At 46.8% G+C, this 14,294-nt stretch overlaps 2 protein-coding genes across 2 annotated transcripts in view; both read left to right on the forward strand.

Annotated features, from left to right (window-relative positions):
• LOC134989911 (zinc finger protein 271-like) overlaps window positions 1-14,294 on the forward strand; it is a 187,372-nt gene that overhangs the window by 84,660 nt on the left and 88,418 nt on the right. The gene's annotated exons all lie outside the window — the stretch shown is intronic.
• Window positions 1-14,294, forward strand: part of LOC134996190 (gastrula zinc finger protein XlCGF71.1-like) — a 38,068-nt gene that overhangs the window by 317 nt on the left and 23,457 nt on the right. The gene's annotated exons all lie outside the window — the stretch shown is intronic.

Genomic DNA, 14,294 nt, shown 5'->3' on the forward strand with positions numbered 1-14,294 from the left:
CTGTGAGTGATCCTGTATAGGCTCTGGTAGAACACTGCCTCTAGTGGCCAGATCTGATGTTAGGAAGTGTGTTATACACCTGTGAGTGATCCTGTATAGGCTCTGGTAGAACACTGCCTCTAGTGGCCAGATCTGATGTTAGGAAGTGTGTTATATACCTGTGAGTGATCCTGTATAGGCTCTGGTGGAACACTGCCTCTAGTGGCCAGATCTGATGTTAGGAAGTGTGTTATATACCTGTAAGTCAGGCATGTCAAACTCGTGGCTCTCCAACTGTTGTGAAACTACAAGTCCCAGCATGCTTTACCAGCTGATCAAGGGAAGGTACGCCATCAAAGCATGCTGGGACTTGTAGTTTCACAACAGCTGGAGAGCCACGAGTTTGACATACCTGCTGTAAGTGATCCTGTATAGGCTCTGGTGGAACACTGCCTCTAGTGGTCAGATCTGATGTTAGGAAGTGTGTTATATACCTGTGAGTGATCCTGTATAGGCTCTGGTAGAACACTGCCTCTAGTGGCCAGATCTGATGTTAGGAAGTGTGTTATATACCTGTGAGTGATCCTGTATAGGCTCCGGTGGAACACTGCCTCTAGTGGCCAGATCTGATGTTAGGAAGTGGGTTATATACCTGTGAGTGATCCTGTATAGGCTCCTTTTGGAACACTGCCTCTAGTGGCCAGATCTGACATTAGGAAGTGTGTTATATACCTGTGAGTGATCCTGTATGTGCTCTGGTGGAACACTGCCTCTAGTGGCCAGATCTGATGTTAGGAAGTCTGTTATATACCTGTGAGTGATCCTGTATAGGCTTCGGTGGAACACTGCCTCTAGTGGTCAGATCTGACATTAGGAAGTGTGTTATATACCTGTGAGTGATCCTGTAAAGGCTTCGGTGGAACACTGCCTCTAGTGGTCAGATCTGACGTTAAGCAGTGTGTTATACAGGTTGAGTATCCCTTATCCAAAATGCTTGGGACCAGAGGTTTTTTGGATGTCGGATTTTTCCGTATTTTGGAATAATTGCATACCATAATGAGATGATATGGTGATGGGACCTAAGTCTAAATACAGAATGCATTTATGTTTCATATACACCCTATACACACAGCCTGAAGGTCATTTTAGCCAATATTTTTTATAACTTTGTGCATTAAACAAAGTTTGTGTACATTGAGTCATCAAAAAACAAAGGTTTCACTATCTCACTCCCACTCAAAAAAGTCCGTATTTCGGAATATTCCGTATTTCGGAATATTTGGATATGGGATACTCAACCTGTATACCTGTGAGTGATCCTGTATAGACTCCGGTGGAACACTGCCTCTAGTGGCCAGATCTGACGTTAGGCAGTGTGTTATATACCTGTGAGTGATCCTGTATAGGCTCCGGTGGAACACTGCTTCTAGTGGCTAGATCTGATGTTAGGAAGTGTGTTATATACCTGTGAGTGATCCTGTATAGACTCCGGTGGAACACTGCCTCTAGTGGCCAGATCTGACGTTAGGAAGTGTGTTATATACCTGTGAGTGATACTGTATAGGCTCCGGTGGGAATATTCTGTTTATAGCCATATAACTGTAAGCCTTCTGTAATATGACAGCGGCATGATGGTTACACACAATATGCGGGTGCACGTCCAGGTCACCTAGCAACCAGCTATACAAATCTGTCTTCTCCAGAATTCCGATCACGTGACAGCGGCATCACGTCACTGCACATCACGCAGATACACGCTCGGTCGCTAAGCAACCAGGGCGCTCTAGCAAATCTTCTTACACGTGATGCCGCCGGTCACGTGACCCGGAAGGAGCACACAGCGTTATACGGAGCCCAGGAGATAAATCTCCCCATCTCCATATATCAACTTGGGGATATTCATGTAAGTCATATTTATTATGGGGACACTATCATCCCAGTGACTGGGGGAGTGAAGTTTATGTAATTAATGCATATGATTAGAAGCGGTTGTTCATAATAAACAGGGGGTGAGTCATGTGACTACATTGACCTTTGACCCTCCTGATAATAGAGATTTATCTTATTGATTTTGCTACTTCTGAAATTTCTTTTTCATGTGGGTTTGCCTCCCATCCTTTTTCATGTATATCATGAGTATACTATATATAGAATTTCTGTATTTTTACTAAGACTGTGGATTATTGATAATTTTTACATCACACCTGAGGGGCATCAGGTCATTAAATGGGGTATAAATAGATCCCAAAATCAGATGGAGCCATACTTCTGATGAAGCTAGGTGACTTTACCTAGGGAAACGCGTTAAGTGTTGAAGCTGCGACGACCACCACAAGTGTTCCACTTTCAAGTCGGATCCAGATATGGACTTTTAAATCTGCCATTTGGAACTCTGAGGAATTTCATATATACAGCACCGATGGGAGAGACCCAGGTTGTTTCATTGCCACAGCTTGCTTGCTGAAAAACCTCTAAAAACCTTTGGAAGTCTCCATCAACACGGGTAATACCAGCTGTACTTATTCCCTCTCACCAGAGAACTTTGCACAAGGCACTTAGTCCGGGATCCATTTGTGGACACTGAAAGCAGCCACCTATAAATATATCATAGCTCCATATATGCCTCAATTTTATATCTGCTATATATGTTCAGGATGTTTTTTAGTTTTTATTTGTGATGTATAGGTAATAAATTCCATGTCATTTTTTAATTGATCCACAGTCGTTTATTATTATTGGAGAAACACATTAGCGCCAGTTTTCATTTTCTTATTTCTTTAAAACATTTTCAGGGACTGACAATCCCTTCTGGCAGCTGTGACAGCGCGTCTGGGTTATTCTCTTTGTTCCGGTGGAACACTGCCTCTAGTGGCTAGATCTGATGTTAGGAAGTGTGTTATATACCTGTGAGTGATCCTGTATAGGCTCCGGTGGAACACTGCCTCTAGTGGCCAGATCTGATGTTAGGAAGTGTTATATACCTGTGAGTGATCCTGTATAGCAGGGGTGGCCAGACTTTTGGAGTCGGCGATCTACTTTGAAAGCTGAAAAGCTTTCATGATCTACCTAGGTGGGATAATAGCAAGCGCCCATAAAAAGGGTTGTGGCATAACAAAAAGTGGGCGTGGTATAACAAAAAAGGGACGTAGCCTTGCTGCACAGTGTGTAATGACTGTCTCGCACGAAATAACACATTGGTCCCCACAGGTTAAAACCTCAAACACATATGCCCCCACAGTGCCAGATACACATATGCCCCCACAGTGCCAGATATGACCCCACAGTACCAGATGTGACCCCACAGTGCCAGATACAGATATGCCCCCACAGTGCCAGATATGCCCCCACAGTGCCGGATATGCCCCCACAGTGCCAGATACAGATATGCCCCCACAGTGCCGGATATGACCCCACAGTACCAGATACAGATATGCCCCCACAGTGCCGGATATGACCCCACAGTGCCAGATACAGATATACCCCCACAGTGCCGGATATGACCCCCACAGTGCCAGATACAGATATGACCCCACAGTGCCAGATACAGATATGACCCCACAGTGCCAGATACAGATATGCCCCCACAGTGCCAGATATGCCCCCACAGTGCCAGATACAGATATGCCTCCACAGTGCCATGTGCCCACAGTGCCAGATATGCCCCCACAGTGCCAGATAGATATGCCTCCACAGTGCCATGTGCCCACAGTGCCAAATATGCCCCCACAGTGCCAGATACAGATATGACCCCACAGTGCCATGTGCCCACAGTGCCAGATACAGATATGCCCCCACAGTGCCAGATACAGATATGACCCCACAGTGCCATGTGCCCACAGTGCCAGATATGCCCCCACAGTGCCAGATACAGATATGCCCCCACAGTGCCAGATACAGATATGCCTCCACAGTGCCAGATATGCCCCCACAGTGCCAGATACAGATATGACCCCACAGTGCCATGTGCCCACAGTGCCATGTGCCCACAGTGCTAGATTTGCCCCCACAGTGCTAGATTTGCCCCACAGTGCTAGATTTGCCCCACAGTGCTAGATTTGCCCCCACAGTGCCAGATATGCCCCCACAGTGCCAGATATGCCCTGACAGTGCTGCTCACCCCTGTGTAGAGAGCGCAGCGCGCGCTTTTCCTGCCTGCCGACCTGCCTCTCAGTTTGGTCTCCGGCGGTGACGGCAGCGTGTATATCTCAAAGCAGGCGCCAGTCCGCGAGCTCTCATTGGCTAACGAACCGGCACCTGATTTGAGCTATACACTCCGCCGTCACTGCCGGAGACCAGACTGAGGGGCAAGGCGGCAGGCAGGAGAAGCGCGCGCTGCGCTCTCCTCGGGTGGATGGGCGGTGGATCGCGATCGACTGGTCGCATGTCCGCGATCGATCAGTCAATCGCGATCGACTGTTTGGCCACCCCTGCTGTATAGGCTCCGGTGGAACACTGCCTTTAGTGGTCAGATCTGATGTTAGGAAGTGTGTTATATACCTGTGAGTGATCCTGTATAGGCTTCGGTGGAAAACTGCCTCTAATGGTCAGATCTGATGTTAGGAAGTGTGTTGTATACCTGTGAGTTACCTGTATAGGCTCCGGTGGAACACTGCCTCTAGTGGCCAGATCTGATGTTAGGAAGTGGGTTATATACCTGTGAGTGATTCTGTATAGGCTGCTGTAGAACACTGCCTCTAGTGGTCAGATCTGATGTTAGGAAGAGTGTTATATACCTGTGAGTGATTCTGTATAGGCTCCGGTGGAACACTGCCTCTAGTGGTCAGATCTGATGTTAGGAAGTGTGTTATATACCTGTGAGTGATTCTGTATAGGCTGCTGTAGAACACTGCCTCTAGTGGTCAGATCTGATGTTAGGAAGAGTGTTATATACCTGTGAGTGATTCTGTATAGGCTCCGGTGGAACACTGCCTCTAGTGGTCAGATCTGATGTTAGGAAGAGTGTTATATACCTGTGAGTGATTCTGTATAGGCTCCGGTGGAACACTGCCTCTAGTGGCCAGATCTGATGTTAGGAAGAGTGTTATATACCTGTGAGTGATCCTGTATAGGCTCCGGTGGAACACTGCCTCTAGTGGTCAGATCTGATGTTAGGAAGAGTGTTATATACCTGTGAGTGATCCTGTATAGGCTCCGGTGGAACACTGCCTCTAGTGGTCAGATCTGATGTTAGGAAGAGTGTTATATACCTGTGAGTGATCCTGTATAGGCTCTGGTGGAACACTGCCTCTAGTGGTCAGATCTGATGTTAGGAAGTGTGTTATATACCTGTGAGTGATCCTGTATAGGCTCCGGTGGAACACTGCTTCTAGTGGTCAGATCTGATGTTAGGAAGAGTGTTATATACCTGTGAGTGATTCTGTATAGGCTCCGGTGGAACACTGCCTCTAGTGGCCAGATCTGATGTTAGGAAGAGTGTTATATACCTGTGAGTGATTCTGTATAGGCTCCGGTGGAACACTGCCTCTAGTGGCCAGATCTGATGTTAGGAAGTGTGTTATATACCTGTGAGTGATCCACTCCCCTCCTCACATGTCACATGCACCCCTGTCCTCACTGACAGAATCACACAAGTGTACAGGTTGCTGCCTCCCACAGGTTCCATGTGCTGATAGCTATAGTGAGTTACTAAAGGTATAGAATAAGAGTGATCTCCGCGAGTTGGAGCGCAGTGTGTGCGGTGTGATAATAGCCGTGCGCTCCTCACTGGAATCTCATTATAATAATCTTGCTCTACAAATAGAAATCTCATTGTTGCTCTGCTCAGCAAGCTAGACGCATGGGGGAGCCTAATACGTACGTAGCGAGGAGACCCTCACCCCACCCAGCTCCTCAGGGCGACATCTGCTCCTCCACACACACCACTGATCTTGCTCTGGAAACCAGTGTGCTGCAGTGGGGACCTGGGAGCACCAACAGCTGAGTGCAGCAGCTGCTGACAGAGGGAGGTCACACAGAGCAGTGTTCACTCTAGGCTGTTTTAGCAGTGCGCCGTGCCCTGCCCCTTTTGCGGCGTCCTGCTAGAACAGCCGCCCGCTTCCTGCCCTCCCAGCGTGTATAGATGCCGTGCGCATGCGAGCGGCATCCATTCACGCATTGGGAGAGAGCTGGGGGAAGCCCAGCACCGACAGAGGTGCTGGGCACGCCCCCAACAGTGACGTCGCCGGCCACAGACTCTCTATAGTAGCGTCTGTGGGCCGCACCGCTCCCTAAAATGACGTAAGCGTGGCCACGCCCCCTAATTTGCGTGGCCGCCCCCCGTTTTGGGCGCGCGCACATGTGCCCCCGGAGTCCGGCGCCATGCCCCTTTTCACTCCTAGAGTGAACACTACAGAGCATGGTGCTGTGTCACAGATGTGGTCCGGCAGAGCTGTACCCGTCTCCTAGTAACAAGACTGTGCGCTGGCAGTGGCCAAGGCCCCCGACACTGGAGGATTGGTAACATCACCTGGCTCTGACATTTCCACCAATATGATCCACAAGACGAGGAGCGCCATGATCCACCAAGCTGGGTGCATAGTGGTTAGAACAATGGTTTTGCCCTCTTAGTATATGTGAGTGCACGACACGGAACATGGCCGCCGTCTCCCCAGTCACCAGATCCTAGTCCGTCCACTTATCTATGCAGGAGTCACTTACAGCAACAATAATAGTACACGCTGTGATCTGACGCCCTATGCTGCCCTATCTCTACCTCGCTCAGTCAGTGCCCAGTGACCACAGCTCGGCCTGCCAGTATACCAGCGCTGCATCTCCCCATTTGTTTAATTTAGATTGTAAGCTCTTAGGTGCAGGGACCTCAATGATAATGATTTATCCATGTGTAACTCCCCTTCTGCATTATCTGCTTATCATAATGTCACAAGAACATGTGTCTGCTGTGTGGCTGAATGTATGTTCATACATGCATAGAGGATGATGCTTCCGTCTGCAGAGCTGTCTCCAGAAACATGGCCGCCATCTTCCCAGTCACCAAATCCCAGTCCATCCACCTGTCTATGCAGGAGTCACAGCTACAATAATGGGGCGTGCTGTGATTGGACGCCCTGTGCTGCCCTATCTCCACCTCGCACAGTCAGTGACATCTGGCAGATGGCGGAACGCGTTATTAGGCAGATGGGCACAATGACGCAGTCACTCTGTGTGTACTATATATGAGTGACATTATTACGTTATCTCTGTCTATAATATTATCTCCCATCTCAGTCCCTAGTAATATGCCTCATTATATACTAGTTGATGTACCTGGCATTGCTCGAGTTTAAATTTTCCAGGTATTAAGTTATCAAGTTATGAATTGGATGGAACTGTCAACATATTAAAAATAATTAGTATCTTAGTAGCTCTTCCAACACACCCATGAGGTTGCTGCTCAGTGTCGTTTTTGTTTTTGGTGTGTCACCAGTAGTCGTGATCCCCAGACTTCCTGTCTGTTCAGTGTTATAATCACTTTTATATTGTGAGATGGGTTTGTAGTTTTCCTTCTGTTATCAATGTTGTTATTCCAAGGCTTATGGGTATACAATATTTTTTGTCTTCCCACTTCCATTTCTTTGAAATATTTTAGTTCATTGATTTATGGTTATTTCTGCAAGTTAATACAGTTCATTAACGTTTTCATCTAGTGGAAGGCCCTGAACAGGCTCCCTGTGTCAAAGTTCTGCCCAGCGTACACCAATAGGAGGTCCCACCGGGACCCCAACCTCCTAGTGTGTTTTCTGGGATCCAATGATACCGGTCTGTGAAGTCTCCCTCTAAATCCATGCAGTGGACAGCCCAGAACAGTCTCCCTTGGTCATAGTTTTGCCCGGCACATTCTGCACACGGGCCACTGGGTCCAGGGGGGGGGGGGGACCACACCGCACACACTGCACCCATTTTAATACTTACCTTTCCGGATTCCAGGGTCAGGCGCTGCAGTCGCAGTGGAAATCGCTGCCACAATGGCCACCGCGTATGCGCAGTAGCCAAATTGGTCTCCGGATCATGGTGGGCGCCATGTTTTGGGAGACCTGCACCGTACAGAGGAGGGGGCCCACCCGGTGGTGCACACGGGCCCCCTCTGTTGAAACACCCCTGCTGTTGACCCACCCCCCTAAATCCTGGCTAGGATCCAACTGGACCACCTCACATTGGTTTCATCCCAGTTGGTGCAGGGGTGTCCAAATGCATAACTGGACAGACTAACAAACAGAGCAATTAATTTTATTTATTTATATATATATATATATATGTATATATATATATATATACACACACATATATATATATATACATATACATACATATATATATATATATATATATATATAAAAATGAGGATGTGGTTACACACTGATATGAGGATGTGGTTACACACTGTCAGTCCCTAGTAAAATGCTGTATTATATTATATATGGGCACACATGAAGATGTGGTTACACACTGTCAGTACCTAGTAATATGCTGTATTATATTATATATGGGCACACATGAGGATCTGGTTACACACTGTCAGTCCCTAGTAACATGCTGTATTATATTATATATGGGCACACATGAGGATCTGGTTACACACTGTCAGTCCCTAGTAATATGCTGTATTATATTATATATGGGCACACATGAGCGTCTGGTTACACACTGTCAGTCCCTAGTAACATGCTGTATTATATTATATATGGGCACACATGAGGATCTGGTTACACACTGTTAGTCCCTAGTAATATGCTGTATTATATTATATATGGGCACACATGAGGATGTGGTTACACACTGTCAGTCCCTAGTAACATGCTGTATTATATTATATATGGGCACACATGAAGTTACACACTGTCTGTCCCTAGTAATATGCTGTATTATATTATATATGGGGACATGAGGATGTGGTTACACACTGTCTGTCCCTAGTAATATGCTGTATTATATTATATATGGGCACACATGAGGATCTGGTTACACACTGTCTGTCCCTAGTAATATGCTGTATTATATTATATATGGGGACACATGAGGATGTGGATACACACTGTCAGTCCCTAGTAATATGCTGTATTATATTATATATGGGCACACATGAAGATGTGGTTACACACTGTCAGTACCTAGTAATATGCTGTATTATATTATATATGGGCACACATGAGGATCTGGTTACACACTGTCAGTCCCTAGTAACATGCTGTATTATATTATATATGGGCACACATGAGGATCTGGTTACACACTGTTAGTCCCTAGTAATATGCTGTATTATATTATATATGGGCACACATGAGGATGTGGTTACACACTGTCAGCCCCTAGTAATATGCTGTATTATATTATATATGGGCACACATGAGGATGTGGTTACACACTGTCAGTCCCTAGTAACATGCTGTATTATATTATATATGGGCACACATGAGGATGTGGTTACACACTGTCAGACCCTAGTAATATGCTGTATTATATTATATATGGGCACACATGAGGATGTGGTTACACACTGTCAGTCCCTAGTAACATGCTGTATTATATTATATATGGGCACACATGAGGATGTGGTTACACACTGTCAGTCCCTAGTAACATGCTGTATTATATATGGGCACACATGAGGATCTGGTTACACACTGTCAGTCCCTAGTAATATGCTGTATTATATATGGGCACACATGAGGATCTGGTTACACACTGTCAGTCCCTAGTAATATGCTGTATTATATTATATATGGGCACACATGAGGATCTGGTTACACACTGTCAGTTCCTAGTAATATGCTGTATTATATTATATATGGGCACACATGAGGATGTGGTTACACACTGTCAGACCCTAGTAATATGCTGTATTATATTATATATGGGCACACATGAGGATGTGGTAACACACTGTCAGTCCCTAGTAACATGCTGTATTATATTATATATGGGCACACATGAGGATCTGGTTACACACTGTCAGTCCCTAGTAATATGCTGTATTATATTATATATGGGCACACATGAGGATCTGGAAATACACTGTCTGTCCCTAGTAATATGCTGTATTATATTATATATGGGGACATGAGGATCTGGAAATACACTGTCAGTCCCTAGTAATATGCTGTATTATATTATATATGGGCACACATGAGGATCTGGTTACACACTGTCCCTAGTAATATGCTGTATTATATTATATATGGGCTACACATGAGGATCTGGTTACACACTGTCTGTCCCTAGTAATATGCTGTATTATATTATATATGGGCACACATGAGGATGTGGTTACACACTGTCAGTCCCCAGTAATATGCTGTATTATATTATATATGGGCACACATGAGGATCTGGTTACACACTGTCAGTCCCTAGTAATATGCTGTATTATATTATTATATATGGGCACACATGAGGATCTGGTTACACACTGTCAGTCCCTATTAATATGCTGTATTATATTATATTTGGGCACACATGAAGTTACACACTGTCAGTCCCTAGTAATATGCTGCATTATTTTATATATGGGCACAAATGAGGATCTGGTTACACACTGTCAGTCCCTAGTAATAAGCTGTATTATATTATATATGGGGACACATGAGGATGTGGTTACACACTGTCAGTCCCTAGTAATATGCTGTATTATATTATATATGGGCACACATGAGGATGTGGTTACACACTGTCAGTCCCTAGTAATATGCTGTATTATATTTTCTCTGACGTCCTAGTGGATGCTGGGAACTCCGTAAGGACCATGGGGAATAGACGGGCTCCGCAGGAAACTGGGCACTCTAAAAGAAAGATTAGGTACTATCTGGTGTGCACTGGCTCCTCCCACTATGACCTTCCTCCAGACCTCAGTTAGATTTCTGTGCCCGGCCGAGCTGGATGCACACTAGGGGCTCTCCTGAGCTCATAGAAAGAAAGTATATTTTAGGTTTTTATTTTACAGCGAGACCTGCTGGCAACAGGCTCACTGCACCGCGGGCCTAAGGCGAGAAGAAACGAACCTACCTGCTTGCAGCTAGCTTGGGCTTCTTAGGCTACTGGACACCATTAGCTCCAGAGGGATCGACCGCAGGACCCGTCGTTGGTGTTCGTTCCCGGAGCCGTGCCGCCGTCCCCCTTACAGAGCCAGAAGCAAGAAGATGGTCCGGAAAATCGGCGGCAGAACACTTCAGTCTTCACCAAGGTAGCGCACAGCACTGCAGCTGTGCGCCATTGCTCCTCATGTACACCTCACACTCCGGTCACTGATGGGTGGAGGGCGCTGGGGGGGGGGCGCCCTGAGGGCAATATAAACACCTTGGCTGGCAAAATAATCACAATATATAGCCCCAGAGGCTATATATGTGATAAATACCCCTGCCAGAATCCATAAAAAAGCGTGAGAAAAGTCTGCGAAAAAGGGGCGGAGCTATCTCCCTCAGCACACTGGCGCCATTTTCTCTTCACAGTGCAGCTGGAAGACAGCTCCCCAGGCTCTTCCCTGTAGTTTTCAGGCTCAAAGGGTTAAAAAGAGAGGGGGGGCACTAAATTTAGGCGCAATATTGTATATACAAGCAGCTATTGGGGAAAATTCACTCAGTTATAGCGTTAATCCCCACATTATATAGCGCTCTGGTGTGTGCTGGCATACTCTCTCTCTGTCTCCACAAAGGGCTTTGTGGGGTCCTGTCCTCAGTCAGAGCATTCCCTGTGTGTGTGCGGTGTGTCGGTACGGCTGTGTCGACATGTTTGATGAGGAGGCTTATGTGGTGACGGAGCAGATGCCGATAAATGTGATGTCGCCCCCTGTGGGGCCGACACCAGAGTGGATGGATAGGTGGAAGGTATTAACCGACAGTGTCAACTCCTTACATAAAAGGCTGGATGACGTAACAGCTATGGGACAGCCGGCTTTTCAGCCCGCGCCTGCCCAGGCGTCTCAAAGGCCATCAGGGGCTCAAAAACGCCCGCTCCCTCAGATGGCAGACACAGATGTCGACACGGAGTCTGACTCCAGTGTCGACGAGGTTGAGACATATACACAATCCACTAGGAACATCCGTGACTTGATCCCGGCAATAAAAAAATGTGTTACACATTTCTGACATTAACCCAAGTACCACTAAAAAAGGGTTTTATGTTTGGGGAGAAAAAGCAGGTAGTGTTTTGTTCCCCCATCAGATGAGTGAATGAAGTGTGTGAAAAAGCGTGGGTTCCCCTGATAAGAAACTGGTAATTTCTAAAAAGTTACTGATGGCGTACCCTTTCCCGCCAGAGGATAAGTTACGCTGGGAGATATCCCCTTGGGTGGATAAGGCGCTCACACGTTTGTCAAAAAAGGTGGCACTGCCGTCTTAGGATACGGCCACTTTGAAGGTACCTGTTGATAAAAAGCAGGAGGCTATCCTGAAGTCTGTATTTACACACTCAGGTACTAGACTGAGACCTGCAGATAGGGCTGCTGCAGCGTGGTCTGTGACCCTGTCAAACAGGGATACTAGTTTGCTAAACATAAGAGCATATTAAAGACGTCGTCTTATATATGAGGGATGCACAAAGGGATATTTTGCCGGCTGGCATCCAAAATTAATGTAATGTCCATTCTGTCAGGAGGGTATTAGAGACCCGACCCTGGACAGGTGATTCTGATTTTAAAAGGCGCATAGAGATTCTGCCTTATAAGGGTGAGGAATTGTTTGGGGATGGTCTCTGGGACCTCGTATCCACAGCAACAGCTGGGAAGAAAATTTTTTACCTCAGGTTTCCTCACAGCCTAAGAAAGCACTGTATTATCAGGTACAGTCCTTTCGGCTTCAGAAAAGCAAGCGGGTCAAAGGCGCTTCCTTTCTGCAAAGAGACAAGGGAAGAGGGAAAAAGCTGCACCAGTCAGCCAGTTCCCAGAATCAAAATTCTTCCCCCGCTTCCTCTGAGTCCACCGCATGACGCGGGGGCTCCACAGGCGTAGCCAGGTACGGTGGGGGGCCGCCTCAAAAAAATTTCAGCGATCAGTGGGCTCACTCACAGGTGGATCCCTGGTTCCTTCAAGTAGTATCTCAGGGGTACAAGCTGGAATTCGAGACGTCTCCCCCCTGCCGTTTCCTCAAATCTGCCTTGCCGACAACTCCCTCGGGCAGGGAGGCTGTGCTAGAGGCAATTCACAAGCTGTATTCCCGGCAGGTGATAGTCATGGTGCCCCTACTTCAACAAGGAGGGGGTTACTATTCCACACTGTTTGTGGTACCGTAACCGGACGGTTCGGTGAGACCCATTTTATATTTGAAATCCTTGAACACATACATAAAAAAATTCAAGTTCAAGATGGAATCGCGGTTATTGCAAGCCTGGACGAGGGGGATTACATGGTATCCCTGGACATCAAGGATGCTTACCTGCATGTCCCCATTTACCATCCTCACCAGGAGTACCTCAGATTTGTGGTACAGGATTGCTATTACCAATTCTAGACACTGCCGTTTGGACTGTCCACGGCACCGAGGGTGTTTACCAAGGTAATGGCAGAAATGATGATACTCCTTCAAAAAAAAAGGGAGTTTTAATTATCACGTACTTGGACGATCTCCTTATAAAGGCGAGGTCCAAGGAGCAGTTGTTGGTCGGAGTAGCACTATCTCGGGAAGTGCTACAACAGCACGGATGGATTCTAAACATTCCAAAGTCACAGCTGGTTCCTTCCACACGCCTACTGTTCCTGGGGATGGTTCTGGACACAGAACAGAAAAAAGTGTTTCTCCCGCAGGAGAAAGCCAAGGAGCTGTCATCTCTAGTCAGAGACCTCCTGAAACCAAAACAGGTATCGGTGCATCACTGCACACGAGTCCTGGGAAAAATGGTAGCTTCATACGAAGCAATCCCATTCGGCAGGTTCCATGCAAGAACCTTTCAGTGGGACCTCTTGGACAAGTGGTCGGGATCGCATCTTCAGATGCATCGGCTGATAACCCTGTCTCCAAGGACCAGGGTGTCTCTGTTGTGGTGGCTGCAGAGTGCTCATCTTCTAGAGGGCCGCAGATTCGGCATACAGGACTGGGTCCTGGTGACCACGGATGCCAGCCTTCGAGGCTGGGGGGCACTCACACAGGGAAGAAATTTCCAAGGACTTTGGTCAAGTCAGAAGTCGTCCCTACACATAAATATTCTGGACCTGAGGGCCATTTACAATGCTCTAAGTCAGGCAAGGCCCCTGCTTCAAAACCAGCCGATACTGATCCAATCAGACAACATCACGGCAGTCGCCCATGTAAACCGGCAGGGAGGCACAAGAAGCAGGATGGCGATGGCAGAAGCCACAAGGATTCTCCGAGGGGCGGAAAATCACGTCTTAGCAC

Source organism: Pseudophryne corroboree, chromosome 2, assembly GCF_028390025.1.
Source record: "Pseudophryne corroboree isolate aPseCor3 chromosome 2, aPseCor3.hap2, whole genome shotgun sequence".
Taxonomy (NCBI): Eukaryota; Metazoa; Chordata; class Amphibia; order Anura; family Myobatrachidae; genus Pseudophryne; species Pseudophryne corroboree.